The sequence below is a fragment of the Thermobia domestica genome, chromosome 6, assembly GCF_964235325.1.
Source record: "Thermobia domestica chromosome 6, izTheDome1.hap1.1, whole genome shotgun sequence".
Classification (NCBI taxonomy): domain Eukaryota; kingdom Metazoa; phylum Arthropoda; class Insecta; order Zygentoma; family Lepismatidae; genus Thermobia; species Thermobia domestica.
Genome location: NC_137459.1, coordinates 89,550,166 through 89,567,128, shown reverse-complemented (window position 1 = coordinate 89,567,128; position 16,963 = coordinate 89,550,166). Strand labels below are relative to the sequence as shown.

At 37.9% G+C, this 16,963-nt stretch overlaps 1 long non-coding RNA gene across 2 annotated transcripts in view; it reads left to right on the top strand.

Annotated features, from left to right (window-relative positions):
• LOC145687703 (uncharacterized) overlaps positions 1-16,963 on the top strand; it is a 123,134-nt gene that overhangs the window by 70,017 nt on the left and 36,154 nt on the right. For both annotated transcript variants that reach the window (XR_014131717.1, XR_014131718.1), the window contains exon 4: positions 1,093-1,222. This is a non-coding gene — a long non-coding RNA (uncharacterized LOC145687703). The remainder of the gene's footprint in view (positions 1-1,092; positions 1,223-16,963) is intronic.

Below are 16,963 nucleotides of genomic sequence, written 5' to 3'. Positions count from 1 at the left end.
CCCTGCAACCGATGACGTAGCTTCAACTTGAAGAACGTTTCGTGATATTTTCCTCATTGAGAACGTCTATATAACTTGTTTTTGAGTTAAGCAAGGAAATATCAAGTAAGTCATTAAGAGACTCACACAAGCATTAGTATCTTGTTTATATTTTTCCATGAAACGATTTTAATTAGGTATTAACTTGGGTGGAAGATTAAGTGGCTCGGTAGATGAGTCGTTAGCGCATTGAACGTCTATTCGGTAGACCCGAGTTCGAATCACGGCCAGGCTGAAACTTTTTCAAGTGTTCCTGTTTCAATTTCAATTTCAATCCATACTCAGTGTGACAAGCAAGATAATTTCTTCCCTAGAAACAAAAAGATGTTGGAATAAGGAGAATTGAAGGTCTGTCAATGGAGACAGTGATTTACAAACTTATTTCCAGCAGTTGTTCTAGATTTGATATTTTCGTTTACTTTCAAGCATTTTCTGATTCATGTGTGATCAGTGTTTCTATTTCTTTGGATATACAGTATATAATGAAATAATACATTACATACACATCAATATTGAGATTAACATATAATGTTCATTGAACAACACGCTCTGAACCACAGAGATTCATCTCAGAATGGAGAAATGTTTCGTGCGTCATCTACACACAACTTTACTTGCATAAAGACTTGACTCAGTGCTACCAACTGCTATCAGTGCCGAGAAATGTTACGTGTAAGTTGGGTTGCATCTGTCTAGGCGTTCTCACAACTGCAAATTACCGGTACCCCAGGTAATGGAATTATAACAGTCAGGGGTGAAGGTACTTATGTAAGTGGCTTTACCACACTGACAAATGTATGGTACAGAAATTCAAGACTAAGAAGGTCCATCATTAACGTGCAAATAGTAAAAAAGCGATGGTACGTACATAATTCAATTACATAGTTTTATATGTTATGGGATATATTTGGTTCACCTAACAAGAAGCATATTATTTTACGTGTAAATGAGTAAAATGCACTGTATTCAATTTAATTTGGTAAATAAGATTGCAAGAAATTAATATATATTTTTTAGTCAGTTTTCAAATTCTCAACTATGTTTTCTTTGTAGGGAGGGCAAAAAAATAATTTAGATCCAGGCGTCCACCCAGAAATTTTTGTTGGGAGAAGTCCAAACTTTGATGTGGTTCAATGCTACAAGCCATTACATCTACGTAGTATTAAGTGGACCTGAAAAGAAAGTAAGTAATAGTAAAATACTTCCACCAAAAATTTTAAAAAAAAAAAAAGATACAACTAGATTTTTGATACAAGAGAAAGAGTACAGATGAAGTATAAGGTCAAATTTTCATGCTACATCAATCATAGCCCTGTTAAGCAAGTATAGTTTTACTGAGAGAGTGCACAAATACATATTGAGTTAGAAAGTTTTGGAGAGGGTTCCGGACCTGGTGGACCTCGTGAGTACGCCCCTGTTTAGAGCGAGCACTGCTTCCTCTAATATCCCTGACTATGGGCCTGTGTTGAAATTTCCATATACATTTGTTAGTGTCTATTTACATTATCAGAACATATATGTAATTTTTTTGATGTGTTCATCAATTACGAACAACAAAATACAGTCGGAACAAGGGCTTTTAACCAACTTGTTTCGTGAATGCTTTCCTGATTCTACTGCATATGTAAGGATATTTCATGTAAACGCCATGCTTTATATTTCCATGCCTTCTATGATCTGCGACCGTATTGACTTAGAGTGCATGCATTAGTCTTGAGCGTGTTGACTTTCGAATAAGTAGGATTTGGCTTTAGCAACTATGGAAAAGAACGTTTTAAGTTTTATTGTCTTACGTCTATGGTTAATATTTAAGTTGTGCCCCCCCCCCTCCATCAAAATCAAAATTTATAATTTCTTCATGTTATGATTACTATTTTGAAACTTGCATTAGTGTCATTTATGTAGCTGGGTAAGTCATACGCCACGTAGTTAAAAATGTTGTGTACATTGATAAATAATATAGAGTAATCTTTAGAGACGCGTTAACATAATATGCTGCAAATCATTTCAATTTGAGAATCAAATCCTCGTGAAAATAGAGCTCCGCTCCACCTACGTTGTTTTAAGGAAATACTTAAATAAATAGAAAAAGGAATTTGTATATTGCCTTTAGCTTTTATTTTGCAAACAGAGAATACGTGACTCTTTTTGAAATTCAGACGTAAAAAGAAAGTGTTTAGAACTGTAATTCAAATGAATTTATTAACGTGTAATTGAAGTAAAGAAAGGGCCAAAGTCAGATCTCAAAAGCCTGACATGACCCAGTGAACTAAATGTAATATTTTACAATTTCTCTCTTCTCTTCATCTTCTTCCTCCGTTAAGTAAATAGACTTTTATCGCAAAGTAAATAACGAGAGCCTTAATGTGAATGCCGAGTGCAAGTTAGATCATAAGGTTTCATTTCAATTCCAGGCGGAATCTACTGTGTGTATGGGTCTCTTTGTAACTTCAGTAAGAGCTGAAGTGGTCTTACTGTTAAAGTTGCGAGAACTGCAGGTCAGGACTCCCCACACCGACCAGGCTTGACATGGAAACGAGTCCCAGGGGTACCATGAGGAAAAACATGAATCAAGACGAGGCTGTGACGTCAGATATCCCCACGTGCTCTACTGCCTTCTCTTCTCCATGGAAATGAAGAGCACATAACAGTCTGTGTTTCTACGACTAAATTTCCTCCGGAGAAACGAAACGAGAAGAAGCAAGTAGTGTAGCTTAGAAGGAAACGGCTTAAGAGAAATGAGCATATTGAAAGTGGGAAAGAAAATTTTGTTTCCTTTATACGTTCTGTAATACTTCTCTGTTGCAGTCTAACTCTAAAGAGCAAAGCATGTTCTTCCAACAAATGCAATCTTTTGTGGTAAAAAGGAGAAAAAAGAAAACAGCAATCGTCAAATTGCCGCATCGAAAGCAATGACACAATATATATAAGTAAGTATATTCTTCACTGTACCCTAAGGCAAAAGAATATACATAAGGGAGAGATATATTTCTATAAAATCACAACGAAATTTACTTAGCATATTGATGCTGTGCTAGAAGATGCTTATAATGAATGAATAGGTATTTTTTTCTGTCTATAAACAAAAGAGCTCTCCCTTCTTCATCAGAGACGCCTCTCCGTTGTAAATGACTAAGAATGAAACAGAACAGTAAAAGTAACGATCATCTCTGAATCATTTATCACAATCAAAGCATGCTATCACCACCAAAGGAAGCTAAAACAACAATCATCTCCAATATCTTACCACCGAAATACTGAAAACAATAGCAATGATTATCACCAATCCTTATCACTATTGAGGGTAACAATAGGAACGATCGTTTCTAACCCTTTAGCTCCACGAACTTGAATCCGTAGGAAGAATCATCTCTAGTTTCTTACCACAATAAAAGGAACATCAGCGCTTATCTCCAGCTCCTTATAAATGTCAGGGAAACTGTAATAACTATCATCGTCTCAAACGTACGAGCCTATGGCGTGGGAGACCCGGGTTCAATTCCCGGCAGGAGCTCATGTGGTTCGGATTCCAAGTTGATCAGTAGGTCCACGTCTCATATAGCCTCGCTGCTGAACGGGACGTTAAACTTAAAATCGAATCTTTATCAAAGGAAATAACAGCGATTATCATCTAGAACTTCTTACCACAATCAAAGCAACAAATAACAACAATCGTATCCCTTACCACAATTAAAGGAGAAAATAATATTAATATTATGTTACTCGCTACCAGCAGCAGGTAATTAAGGTCAAACACATTCATAATATTTGTCATCTTTGCAAACTTACAAAAATAATAACAAATAAATAAAACTACTGTATTCGTGTGACTGTCAATGGTGGGATATGTATGACAACACTATAAAAGTTTCAGTTCCATACGATAGCAATAAATCATATCATAGCTTTGTAGCATGTAAACACACCGCAACTAAATACCAAGCATTCCTGAGGTGTGACAGATCTTCAAATGTAATCCTTTATCATCTACAGGTATAGCCGGGAGGTCTTTTACTGCAGGATAGCGAATGTTCCAGATGAGACAAGAATTTGTAATGTTCAACCAAGGGCTACAGAGCGAAAATATTAAAGAGTTTATAGACAAACAGGTGCTCATATATCCATAATTACAAAATATTCGTGTCAAGCGAGTGAGCTAAGAGAGAGAGAGAGAGAGAGAGAGAGAGAGAGAGAGAAAGAGAGAAGAGAGAGAGAAAGAAAGAAAGAAAGAGAAAGAGAGAGAGAGAGATTGTTCCCTCAAAACGTCATGAAGCTGCCATACTTTTATGATTTGAATGTTTGCGCCACAATGTAGTTTTATTTTTTCTCGCATAAAGCAAAACAGAATAAAAGAAAAACAAGGAAACAAAACTATCAGCTGTTACTTCTGAATGCAAGGTTTCCAAAATTATACTCTTTAACTTGATCCAATTGCAGTCAAATTCCCGCGAATGGTGCAATCCAATAGTGCACAAAGAAGTGAAAGTATGCGCTAGTGGTATCGAGCACACATCTGATAGTGTGTGGTCACATATTTTACAAATATAGATGAGATGATACATTCTTTCTAGTGGATGGAAAAAAAAAGAAAAAAAACTTAACAGACATTTATTATAACACAATCAATGTGTTTCTTTGAAATTAATTTGAACAGATATCTAATAACTTTAGGGAATAGTAGAAAAAAAAACGAATGACTTTCTCTAATGAACTGAATAACCCATGGGCCTGTGGATGAATTTCTTCGTTCGGAAATTAATTATTCTCTCCTTTACTATAATGACTTTTTTGAATAGAAACTATTGTCTCGTCTCAAAGACTATATGATAAATACTTTCTAGAATTTGAGACGAGACACGACACAGCTCGTGAAATGGCTCTTCTCGTCTTCAGTATTTCCAGAAAGCATAAACTACTAATTTTTAAAATTGCTTCGAAAGAAATATTCGTTCAGAAGGACGAATCTGTCTTGAATTACTTTAAAAGGATGGAGACGTTTCGAATCAAAATTTATTGTGTAAAAATGCTGACGTACAGTAGATCATATATGCATACTAATAACACACGTTTAAGTGCTATTAGTGTTATTATTATTATTATTATTATTATTATTATTATTATTATTATTATTATTATTATTATTATTATTATTTTAAATATTGATATGAATTGGATGTATGCACGAACCCTTCAGAAAATTCTGTGTATCCCAATGATATACACTATAATATGTAGACAGGCTTGCAATTTCGAGTACAAGGGATATTGACGTGTGGGGGTCGATTAGTTTGTTTAATTGGACGTCCCTCTCAATTAGGTAAGATGTTAGTTTACAGCTTAAAGTGGAATCCGATCGAAACTTTGCCCTCGAGATCAAGTTGGACACAAGTATCTGTTGATCGAGACGAGGCCAAGAACGGAAGGGACCGGCGGCCGAGTGTTAGCACGTTTATCTCTGGTGCGTGGAGTCCCTGTCCGATCACAGCTCCCGCCAAGTGAGATTTGTAATGAACAAAGAACGTGTACGTGGGTATTCTCGTTTTTCCTTCTGTGAGCCGCGGTGGGTCAGTGGTAGAGCATTAACTCTGGTGCATAAGGTCCCTGGTTCGATCCCGACTCCCGTCAAGGAAACTTCGTGGTGGACAAACACCGTGTGCGTGGGTTTCCTCGGGATTCTCCCGTTTCCTCCCACTTACTTCATTCCACCATTTCACTCATTTCTCACAATAACGTCTCCTTTAGCCTAGCCGGCATAACCGTGGGATGTAAAACTCAAAGACTTCATTTCATTTTCGTCGCTCTTCCGTTTCTTTCAGCTTCCTTCATTTCACATTTATTACCCATCTCATCATCGCCGTCTTCCTTATCTTTCTTGCATTATCGTGGGCATAAAAAAAATCGAAAGCTGAGAACAAGGCGGAGTTTTCAACTCGAGACGAGAGGAAGATCGAACAGCTATTTATTTGTCAATCGAGACGAGGCCGAAATTGTATGAAATCGATACCATGGCTAAGTCCACCATTATCATCCATCTCATTATCCCCGTCTTTCTTAGCCTAGGTGCATAATCGTGGAAAGGGCCTGTGACAAATCCATAAGGTGTCTGGGCCACAACAACCGATTTTGATGAAACTTGGTAGACTGATAGGACACCTTGAAAAACTAATGTAACTAGCAGGAATTTGTCCAAAAAGCTGTAGTTTCTTAGATACAGTAGATTCATTAAAGATAACATTTGTCGTGATATTTCGAGAACGGATCTACCGAGATCAAGCAAACTTCGCAAGCCATAGTAGATACATGATAGTGTGGCGGGCCGGCGGTATGCGTTTGCGTAGACCGGCACCCACACAAGAGAGTTTTGTAATTTACCAAAATACTTCTATTTAGTCAACCAAAGTTTCTGCAAAACACCAACTATAACTCGAGCGGTAAAGTTATACTGGAAACAGGAACTCAGCTAACAAAACAGTTCGAAGAATCTTAGTATTACACGGTAGCGTTGGCCGTGGCCAAGACTTATCTTCTAATGGAAACAATAGAATCGTTATCCTGATTAAGGTTTGATAACCAAACAATCCTTTGGGATATCTCTTGAAACAAAACTCGAGAAATATGTTCCTTGCAGTAAGCCTGCAGTTTATTGGCTCTAAACAAATTACAAGAACCAGAGCCGGGGCGACAGTGTAAGTACTGTGTCTATTTATATAAAAGAGTTTTAACTTACGTGGCGACGTTCCAATAGGTAGTAAAAATAACTCACTAAAATCACTGATAAACAAACAAACTTGACTGTAGCACTTTTCACAAATAAAACAAAACTGCACTAGACTGGGAGGGCACGAATCAGTCCTAGTGGGTAGGTAGGTAAGAGGTATACTATTTGATCTACCGGTCTGCGAACAGACATCAAATAGGGTAGGCTACCAGAGGTTAGGAACAGGTTACCGTTTGATCTACCGGTCTGCGAACAGACATCAAACAGGGTAGGTGTAAAGGTTACCGTCTGAACAAAGTTGGTTACCAGAAGGAATTAAGGTTACCGTTTGATCTACCGGTCTGCGAACAGACATCAAACAAGGAAGGTGTAAGGGTTTACCGTTTGATCTACCGGTCTGCGAACAGACATCAAACAAGGAGTAACTATTTGATCTACCGGTGCGTTTTAGGCCAGCTAAGCAATAAACTTAGAGTCTGTCAAAACACACATCAAATAGGGGTGCGACAGAACTTTAGCCGTCAACTTTCCTAAGCTTGCCAGCAGTTTCTGGAGCGAGTCCGGGCTGAAGCGAAGCTTTCGGAAGTAGATTGCCAAGTTCGGAAGGAGGTAACTTTAGCCGTCAGTTTCCTAAGCAGACCAGCAATTATGGGAGAACCCTGGCTGAGCCATCTTGCTTTCAGAAACAGATTGCCAAGTTACTGTGAGGATTAGGTAGGGTAGTACTTTGACCGTCAGTTTCCTAAGCCGACCAGCAATTATGGGAGAACCCTGGCTGAGCCATCGAGCTTTCGGAAACAGATTGCCAAGTACTGGGTAAACCAAGGTAGTGAGGTAGGTAACCAATAGAATGAGTAGGCAGGCCTCCGTAGAGGCAGAGAGGTTTGAAGGCAGAGGGATGGACAACTAGAGACTTCTTCGTGATAAGTTCCTGAACTGAAACGTGCCTAACGAATTGCGTACTCCTCGTAGCCTGCACGTCTCTGAGGGGTTCAGGAGAGGGACGTTGTCCGACGAGAGAGGCCAAAACACGCGTTTTTAAGGGCCTCGGTCGGAGGTGCAAACGGCACCAATTTACGGTCTGTGTGCAAAATAGTAACGTGTGCAAACGTTGCACTAGGACCGTAAGGTCAGAGGTTGAGCATGCGTGGAGATCTAAAAAGTACCTAAGGCGGAGCCCGAAGGGGACCCGTATCCTGAAAAGAAAGATTATTGGCTTTGCACACGGTTCGGGTGCACAAGGAGCTCGGAAGAGTTCCACTCTGAGGGGCGGAGACGCTAGCTATTGGAACGAGCCATGCCATTAACATCTAGATTGGCTAGAACAAGGTGCCTTGGGCGGAACCAGGCAAAAGATAAGATTGTGTGTGTGCGCATGCGTGTGCATGTGATGTGTAGTCCTTGAATTTATGTGTGTGAGCCCCTTTCTCTGGAAGAATGAGGTTACATCGAGATATTACAGAGAATTGTACAAATAGTATCTTATACTATAAACATATATTAAAACATAAAAGATTTCAAGTAATAAACTTGAAAGGTTTTATACACAATGAACTCAAGACCCTTCGACAGTTTATCTTACTTGTTTTAGACCAAAGACATACATATATATTTAATGCTTCGAAGAACGAAAAAGAATCTTCCTTTTAGAAGCAAAAATGACATTTAAAAAGATACACAATCTATATGGATTTCCTTAACAGTATTCTACCACTAATAATAATAATAATAATAATAATAATAATCTAACTTGTTAAAAGACTACATAAATATAGAAAAAGAACCAAGCTTCTGTATCGAACCAGAAGGGGAGGATGTTTATCTTAACTGCTGTTGACCTACAGGTCAGACAGGGGGAACTCGTGAAGGCAGACAGAATGTCTGGTTTCCAGCTAGGGAAAAAAAGAACACTCAACACGAATTTGTATTTTTAAAGAAGTAAATGAATACGAATTCTGTTGCAGGTTTTAAAAAATGAAAAAAAAAGAATATTTATTCGCAAAAAGAAATGACGAATTTGCGGTTCCACTACAGTCCTTCCTCCTAGGGAAAGAAAAATTTTAACTGGAAGGCAAAATTTAAATTTTAACTGTAAGGCAAAAAATTTTTCGTACTAACTACAATCAAAATTTGAAAAAAAAATTCCAAAATTAAATTTTAACGATAGTTCCTAGACCTAGTAACTCTCTGATTGAGATGAGGTGAATCATCATCTTGTGATTCCTCGTTAAAAGTTATTTCACCAGAAGCAGCTCGATAAGTAGCATTAAGAGCTGGACTATTTGATTGTACACCTGCAATGATTGTTGGCTTAAAACATATGGTTCTGATACAGTCTGAATTACACCATTTATTCCTATGTCTACAACAATTAAACTTAAAACTACAATACACACAAAGAAATATCAAAATAGTAAACATGATTATATAAGTCAAAATAGAATAAGAAAATACATGATTACTTTGTCTTATCTGCCATTCTTGTTCATTAATTAATTTTTCAACATCCTCAACACGATGGCTGGCATATTGTAAATCTGTAACTTTGTGTATGATATGATTTAATGGCAAAGTAAATTCCATATTCTTAATATTGATCTTTGAGTTTGAGAATATACAACAATCAATGCTATCATTTAGTAGTGGCAGCAAATCTTTACTTGTATTGTTACTTACATATATTTCCTGAGAACTGATTAAGGAATTTGGATCATAAGCTTTACAGTTTTTATCTAAAGTTAATTTCTTACAAGTATTAAACATATGTTCATCAATTTTACCATAATATTGTTTCGATACTTCAATAATCAAATACGGATTTTGAGGCTGTATAAAGAAATACTTATTGTCTTTAAGCTCAGTTGGAAATGGAATTAATTTATACATATTAAATCTTAAACCATCAGTCAAAGGTAAACTAATAACATAACCAAGAATTTTTTGATTGATGAAAACAATGGATCTAGATGTTTTTATTAATGTATAACATGGAATTTCATAAATGTCTGACTACAAGTATTGACTACGTTTAATAGACAACACAGTGTCATGAATAGTTTTCAAAAGACTATTTGATAATAACTAACATATGAAATGACATCTGATTTAATTATCGTAAATAATTAAATAAGAGTCATTGATAATTAACATCTGAAATACCAAAATTAGAATTTTTAGATTTCAAACAACCAAATTAAATGTATGAAGTTAATTAAATATTCCTCTTTGGTTTTTCACCATGTATATATTTTTTTGTTTTGCTCAACCTTGTGGAGTTTTCGGGTGTTTACACTTAATTAAAGTTCTAGATGAGAATACCCAGAACATATAACCAAAAGTTTTTTTTATATATATATAATCAAGCAAGCAGACAAGGAGAGAGGATGTCTCATGATGGCTGCGAACAAAAATGGAAACTACACTACCTACTAATAAAGTCTACTAATATTATCTACTAATAATATAACTTTAACCTATTAGCATGAACTACAAATGTTTTTCTTCGATTAGCAATAGTACAATTAACACCTTTAACTTTAACTACTTTGTATGGACCGATCCACTGTGAACCCAATTTTTTGGATCGTCCTCTTCTAACAGATTCATCTTTAAGTAACACTTGATCACCTGCTTTAAACAATTGTTCTTTATGAGAGGCGGTCTTATCATATTGTTCTTTGTTTTTAACCTTAGCTTGTTTCAGTTTTGATCTAGCTAACTCGTAACTGTTCTGAAGCTTTTGCTTTAGGGTTTTGATGTAATCATCATACGCGTAATTAATGTCGGTAGTTTGTTTCTGTAATATACCAGGGATGTTAGCCATCCGGCCAAACATCAACTCGTGTGGAGTACAGTTAGTTACTGAATGCGGAGTTGTATTGTAAGCAAAAGCAGCGTATGGCAACCAGACGTCCCAGTCCAGTTGGTTTTTAGACACATAATGCCTCAGATACTCAGCAAGAGATCTATGAACTCTTTCAACGAAGTTAGCTTGAGGGTGGAATGCACTAGTATGTAGTTTCCTAATCTGGAACATGCGACACATTTTCTTAAAGGTATCGCTCATAAAATTAGTACCTTGATCGGTTAAAATGGTTTGAGGTATACCGAAAACACAAACAAATTTCGTCACAAATGCTTCAGCTACGGTTTCTGCATCTTGTTGCTGTAGGGGGATGGTCACTAAATATTTCGATAATTCATCTTGGCATGTTAAGATGTATTTGTTTCCGAGAGAACTCTCAGGAAACGGCCCTACAAGATCTAAAGCACATTTCTCAAATACTACATCAGGAGTGGTGGTCAAAACCATGGGAAGTTTGACATTAGGTTGGGTGAGTTTGTTCTTTTGACACGACTCACATTTCTTTATGTATTCTTCGACATCGGTGTTTAGTCTTTTCCAAGATTTCGGATCGATATTGTTCAATTCTAAGTACGCTTTGATTTTAGCTATAGTTCGATGAATACCTTGGTGTCCACCGGTAGGAAGGTTGTGAAACTCTTCCAAAATCCTACTCTTTGTTTCTTCGTCAAGGGTAGAAGGTTGACCTTCTGAATCGGGGTCTAAATATGCAATACGACTCAATGCATCAGCATTGGTATTACGGACACCTGCTTTATAAACAATCTTATAATTATATTCTTCTAACTTAATTCTCCATCTTAAAAGTCTACTACTAGGATCTTTTACACTAAACACCCAAAGCAAAGGTTTATGATCAGTCACAAAGGTTGTTTCCTTTCCAAAGATGTATGGGCGGAATAGTTTGGCAGCCCAAACTATCGCAAGTAATTCACGTTCGGTTGTGGAGTAATTTCTTTCAGCATTATTTAGTGTACGACTAGCGTAAGCGATTGGTTTGTCTTGACCAATTTGGCCCTGAGACAAGATAGCTCCAATTGCGACTTCTGAAGCGTCACAGGTAATAATAAAGGGACGGCTCATGTCAGGATATTGAAGGAGAGGTGGTGATGTCAATTTTTCCTTCAAAGTTTGGAACGCTAGTTCTTGTTTGGTTTCCCACTTGAATGGAACATCTTTCTTTAACAAAAGAGTGAGAGGTTTGGCTATATTGCTATAGCCTTCAATAAATCTACGGTAATAAGAACTTAATCCTAAAAATCCACGCAATTGCTTGACATTTTTCGGATGCGGAAAATGTAACACTTTCTCAATTAAGCGAGGGTCTGGCTTCAGACCTTGATCTGTTATTTGATGTCCTAAATATGTTACTTCTTTTCTAAGAAATTCACACTTATCAGGCTGAAGTTTGAGGTTGTAGGTTCGAAACCTATCAAATACAAGTTTCAATCTTGACATATGGTCCTTTAAGTCTCTACTATAGATACAACAATCGTCTAAATACGAAAAACACTTTAATCCTTGCAATCCGGATAGAACAATATTCATCATTCTCTGAAATGTTGCGGGGGCACCGCATAATCCAAAGCTCATGCGATTATACTCGTAATGACCATATGGTGTACTGAAGGCGGTCTTACTACGGTCTTCAGGTTTAATTCTAATCTGTTGGTACGAACTGGCTAAATCCAAGGTCGTAAAGTATTTCGATTGCCCTAACTGATCCAGTATTTCTGTAATATTCGGTAAAGGAAAGCTATCTCCAATAGTAATCTGATTAAGCCTACGAAAATCTAAACATATACGAATCTTAGGTTTGCCTGATGCATCCATCTTTTTCGGCACTATTAATATCGGAAAATTCCAAGGACTCTTGCTTGGGGAAATTATACCTTCATCTAACATCTTATCGATTTGGTTTTGTACTTCTGCCTTATGTACCTCGGGAATACGGTACGGTTTCTGAGTCACGACTGTGCCTCGTTTGTCGGGATGAATGGGGATGTTATGTTCAATCACATCAGTATAGGAGAGTTTGTCTCCCTCTAAATAAAATAAATCATGATATTCTTCACAATGCGACAGTATTAACGCTTTCTCTTCTGGATTCAAATGGTCTAATCGCAAGTTCTGCCTAAGTAATTCTAAACGCGATTTTAACCCTTTAGTTTGACTTGCATTGTCAGATTTGCTCAATGCATAAACACTATGAGATTTTGTCATATCAAGAAGTGGTTCAAAATCTAAAGAGATTGGAGGAATTTGAACGTCTACCTCATTTTCAGTCAAATTCAAAATGCTAGTTACACATTTGTTATCGGATGCTTTAACTATAGCGTCTGGCAGGAATACACCGTCTGCCAAAGTACGTTTGGACAAAAATCCTATCCCATTATTTTCAGTCTTAACTTCAATTAGCTTTTCGGTACGTGCTGGGATCTTTACTTTAGTTCCTACATCAATTTTCAATTCAGCTTGTCCGTCATACGAAATTACACAATGATGTTCAAGAAGAAAATCTCTGCCTATTATACCTGCTACATTAGGAGGTAATAAATCACTACGCATTACATGAAAAGTATGAGTCACTCTATTCTTGCCTATTTCTAATTTAAGATCTAATGTACCTAAAGTATGGGCATGAAAATTATTGAATCCATGCACTGGAGTGGAGTCACATCTATGTATCTTTCTCAACATTGACTCACGTAAATGGCTATACTTAATAAGCGATAGATCTGAGCCTGAATCTAATAACATTTCGTAATTCTTATTTAAATCCATCATTCGTACTTTAATTTTACCCTTTTCATCAATTATACTCTTAGTGGAACATTCGCATAATTGGGCGTAACGTCCAATTGTATCAGACTTAACAGAATTTCGATCAGGTTTCTGAGGTGGGGACACCTTCGTACAATTTTTACTCGTTTGTTCAGTGGAACAAAGGAAAATCTTCTTAACATTATCATTCTGATTTCTATTACTATCAAAACGTTTCTCTAATTTAACTCTGGAGGAGTTGTGTCTCGATAAACAACATAAAGACTTATTCTTGCTACAAGATTTTGGCTTGGTGCTGTGGTCAGCACGGCATTTCTCTTTCAATTCACAATCATGCGTGTCAACGACGGGATGACGACGCGGTGAGACATTATTCGGTTTTGGTCGCGGAGAAAGTTTGCGCGGTGTACGGCGCTGAGGATACACATACACTGGGCGACGCGGCGAAGGACTACGCGCTGGGCGTTGCTGAGTGCGACGCGGAGAATGACTATGCGTTCGGCGACGCTGAGTGCGACGCGGAGAATGAGCACACGCTGGGCGATGACATTGAAAACGGCGCGGAGAAGGATCTCGCGCTGGGCGACGCTGAATGCGACGCGGGGAACGGCTTCGCGTTTTGCGGCAACGAGAACTACGCGGAGAGGGACTGCGCGTTTGGCGGTGATGAGAACAACGCGGAGAACTTGTGTTCTTTCGGGTACAAACATGGATACGCTTCTTCGCACAAGTATGGTTACGCTTTTCACGACAATGATAGGAGTGTGTACAACGTAAAACACAACAAGAATTGGAATCCTCAAATTTGTCACTATTTTCACTACAATGTTTATCATGCGGTTCTTCATGCGAGTCTACTGAATGATCACAATCTTCTAAACAATGAACCTTTTTCTTAAAATTTCTACTATCCTTACGGGAATGAGAAGAGTTATGAGAATCTCTAGATTTACTTTCAGAATGCTTTTTCTGGGAAAATTTCCTATTTCCTTTCTTCTCTGACTTGTGATTATGATTTGAAGAATTTGCCCTATCTTCATTCTTAGAATCTAATGGCTTTCGTCTCTGAGACAATATGTGCGATTCTTCAACTAGAGCGAAATCTACCAATTGAGCGAAACTATCATCTTCTGTACTTTTACCACGAATTACTGTTTGAATGCGGGGATCGCTAATTCCCTGGACAAAAGATGCTTTTGTCAAATGATCAATAAGTGAATGAGCACCAGCTCTTTCAGTTTCACGACATATTTTCGAAGCAGCAGCTTTCAGATCAGCTCGAATTGTATCTAATTTGCTAGCCCATGAGCTAATACCCTCATTTTTGCCTTGCCTGGCAGAAAACAATAAACAAGCATAATAATCAATAGATCTATGTGTAGCATAATTCTCTTCTAAAATTGTCTTAACTGCTTCCCAAGTATCTACGTTCAATCTAACTAAAATACGATTTCTAGGTTCTCCTAAAATTTTCGACTTAATAAACTTCAATAATACAGACTTATCACGGGGGTTAACTAACCCTTGAGCAATTTCACAACTATCAATAAATTGCCTGAACTTAGAACGATCTCCTGTAAATGGTTCTGCAATAACTTGAATTGCCTGAGAAACTTTAACATATTCTGGCTGTACGTTACTTCCGTCAGCTTCTGCCATGATTAAAAATTCAAATTACGTTTCTACGTGAAAACAACAAATTAAATAAATGAATGAACCTCTTAGATTTGCGAAATCTCGAAGGTTTGAGCAATAGTGATTTCTGAGAGGAATTTCTCACTTAACCTAACTAAATCTAAATTCACGATGAGTTTATTCACCTGTATGGGGCTTTAAATGCCTAATTTCAACACTAAGATGCACTGCACTTATTTAAACACTAATGAACTGAAATCACTAACGTGCGTTTGGCGTCACGATACAGTGAGCAGGATGTTTTGCTGATTGATGGCCAGTCAAACAACAAAAGCGTCCTTTTCCCTTTTTCGCTTCCGCCAAGGAGGATGGAATGAAAGTTAAACAGATGGAAAAACTTTCAGCACACAATAAATATCACACATGCAAAATGCACATGCACAAAACACAGTTCACTTAAATAACTTAAACTGGTATCAAAGTTTACGATGTCACAATTATTCCTGATATCCTAAGGCTGTGCAAAAAGTTCACGATATCCTAGGTTGTTCAAGATATCCTAGAGATGTTCAAGATATCCTAGGTTGTTCAAGATATCCCACAAAGCTGACACCAAATTATGTGGCGGGCCGGCGGTATGCGTTTGCGTAGACCGGCACCCACACAAGAGAGTTTTGTAATTTACCAAAATACTTCTATTTAGTCAACCAAAGTTTCTGCAAAACACCAACTATAACTCGAGCGGTAAAGTTATACTGGAAACAGGAACTCAGCTAACAAAACAGTTCGAAGAATCTTAGTATTACACGGTAGCGTTGGCCGTGGCCAAGACTTATCTTCTAATGGAAACAATGGAATCGTTATCCTGATTAAGGTTTGATAACCAAACAATCCTTTGGGATATCTCTTGAAACAAAACTCGAGAAATATGTTCCTTGCAGTAAGCCTGCAGTTTATTGGCTCTAAACAAATTACAAGAACCAGAGCCGGGGCGACAGTGTAAGTACTGTGTCTATTTATATAAAAGAGTTTTAACTTACGTGGCGACGTTCCAATAGGTAGTAAAAATAACTCACTAAAATCACTGATAAACAAACAAACTTGACTGTAGCACTTTTCACAAATAAAACAAAACTGCACTAGACTGGGAGGGCACGAATCAGTCCTAGTGGGTAGGTAGGTAAGAGGTATACTATTTGATCTACCGGTCTGCGAACAGACATCAAATAGGGTAGGCTACCAGAGGTTAGGAACAGGTTACCGTTTGATCTACCGGTCTGCGAACAGACATCAAACAGGGTAGGTGTAAAGGTTACCGTCTGAACAAAGTTGGTTACCAGAAGGAATTAAGGTTACCGTTTGATCTACCGGTCTGCGAACAGACATCAAACAAGGAAGGTGTAAGGGTTTACCGTTTGATCTACCGGTCTGCGAACAGACATCAAACAAGGAGTAACTATTTGATCTACCGGTGCGTTTTAGGCCAGCTAAGCAATAAACTTAGAGTCTGTCAAAACACACATCAAATAGGGGTGCGACAGAACTTTAGCCGTCAACTTTCCTAAGCTTGCCAGCAGTTTCTGGAGCGAGTCCGGGCTGAAGCGAAGCTTTCGGAAGTAGATTGCCAAGTTCGGAAGGAGGTAACTTTAGCCGTCAGTTTCCTAAGCAGACCAGCAATTATGGGAGAACCCTGGCTGAGCCATCTTGCTTTCAGAAACAGATTGCCAAGTTACTGTGAGGATTAGGTAGGGTAGTACTTTGACCGTCAGTTTCCTAAGCCGACCAGCAATTATGGGAGAACCCTGGCTGAGCCATCGAGCTTTCGGAAACAGATTGCCAAGTACTGGGTAAACCAAGGTAGTGAGGTAGGTAACCAATAGAATGAGTAGGCAGGCCTCCGTAGAGGCAGAGAGGTTTGAAGG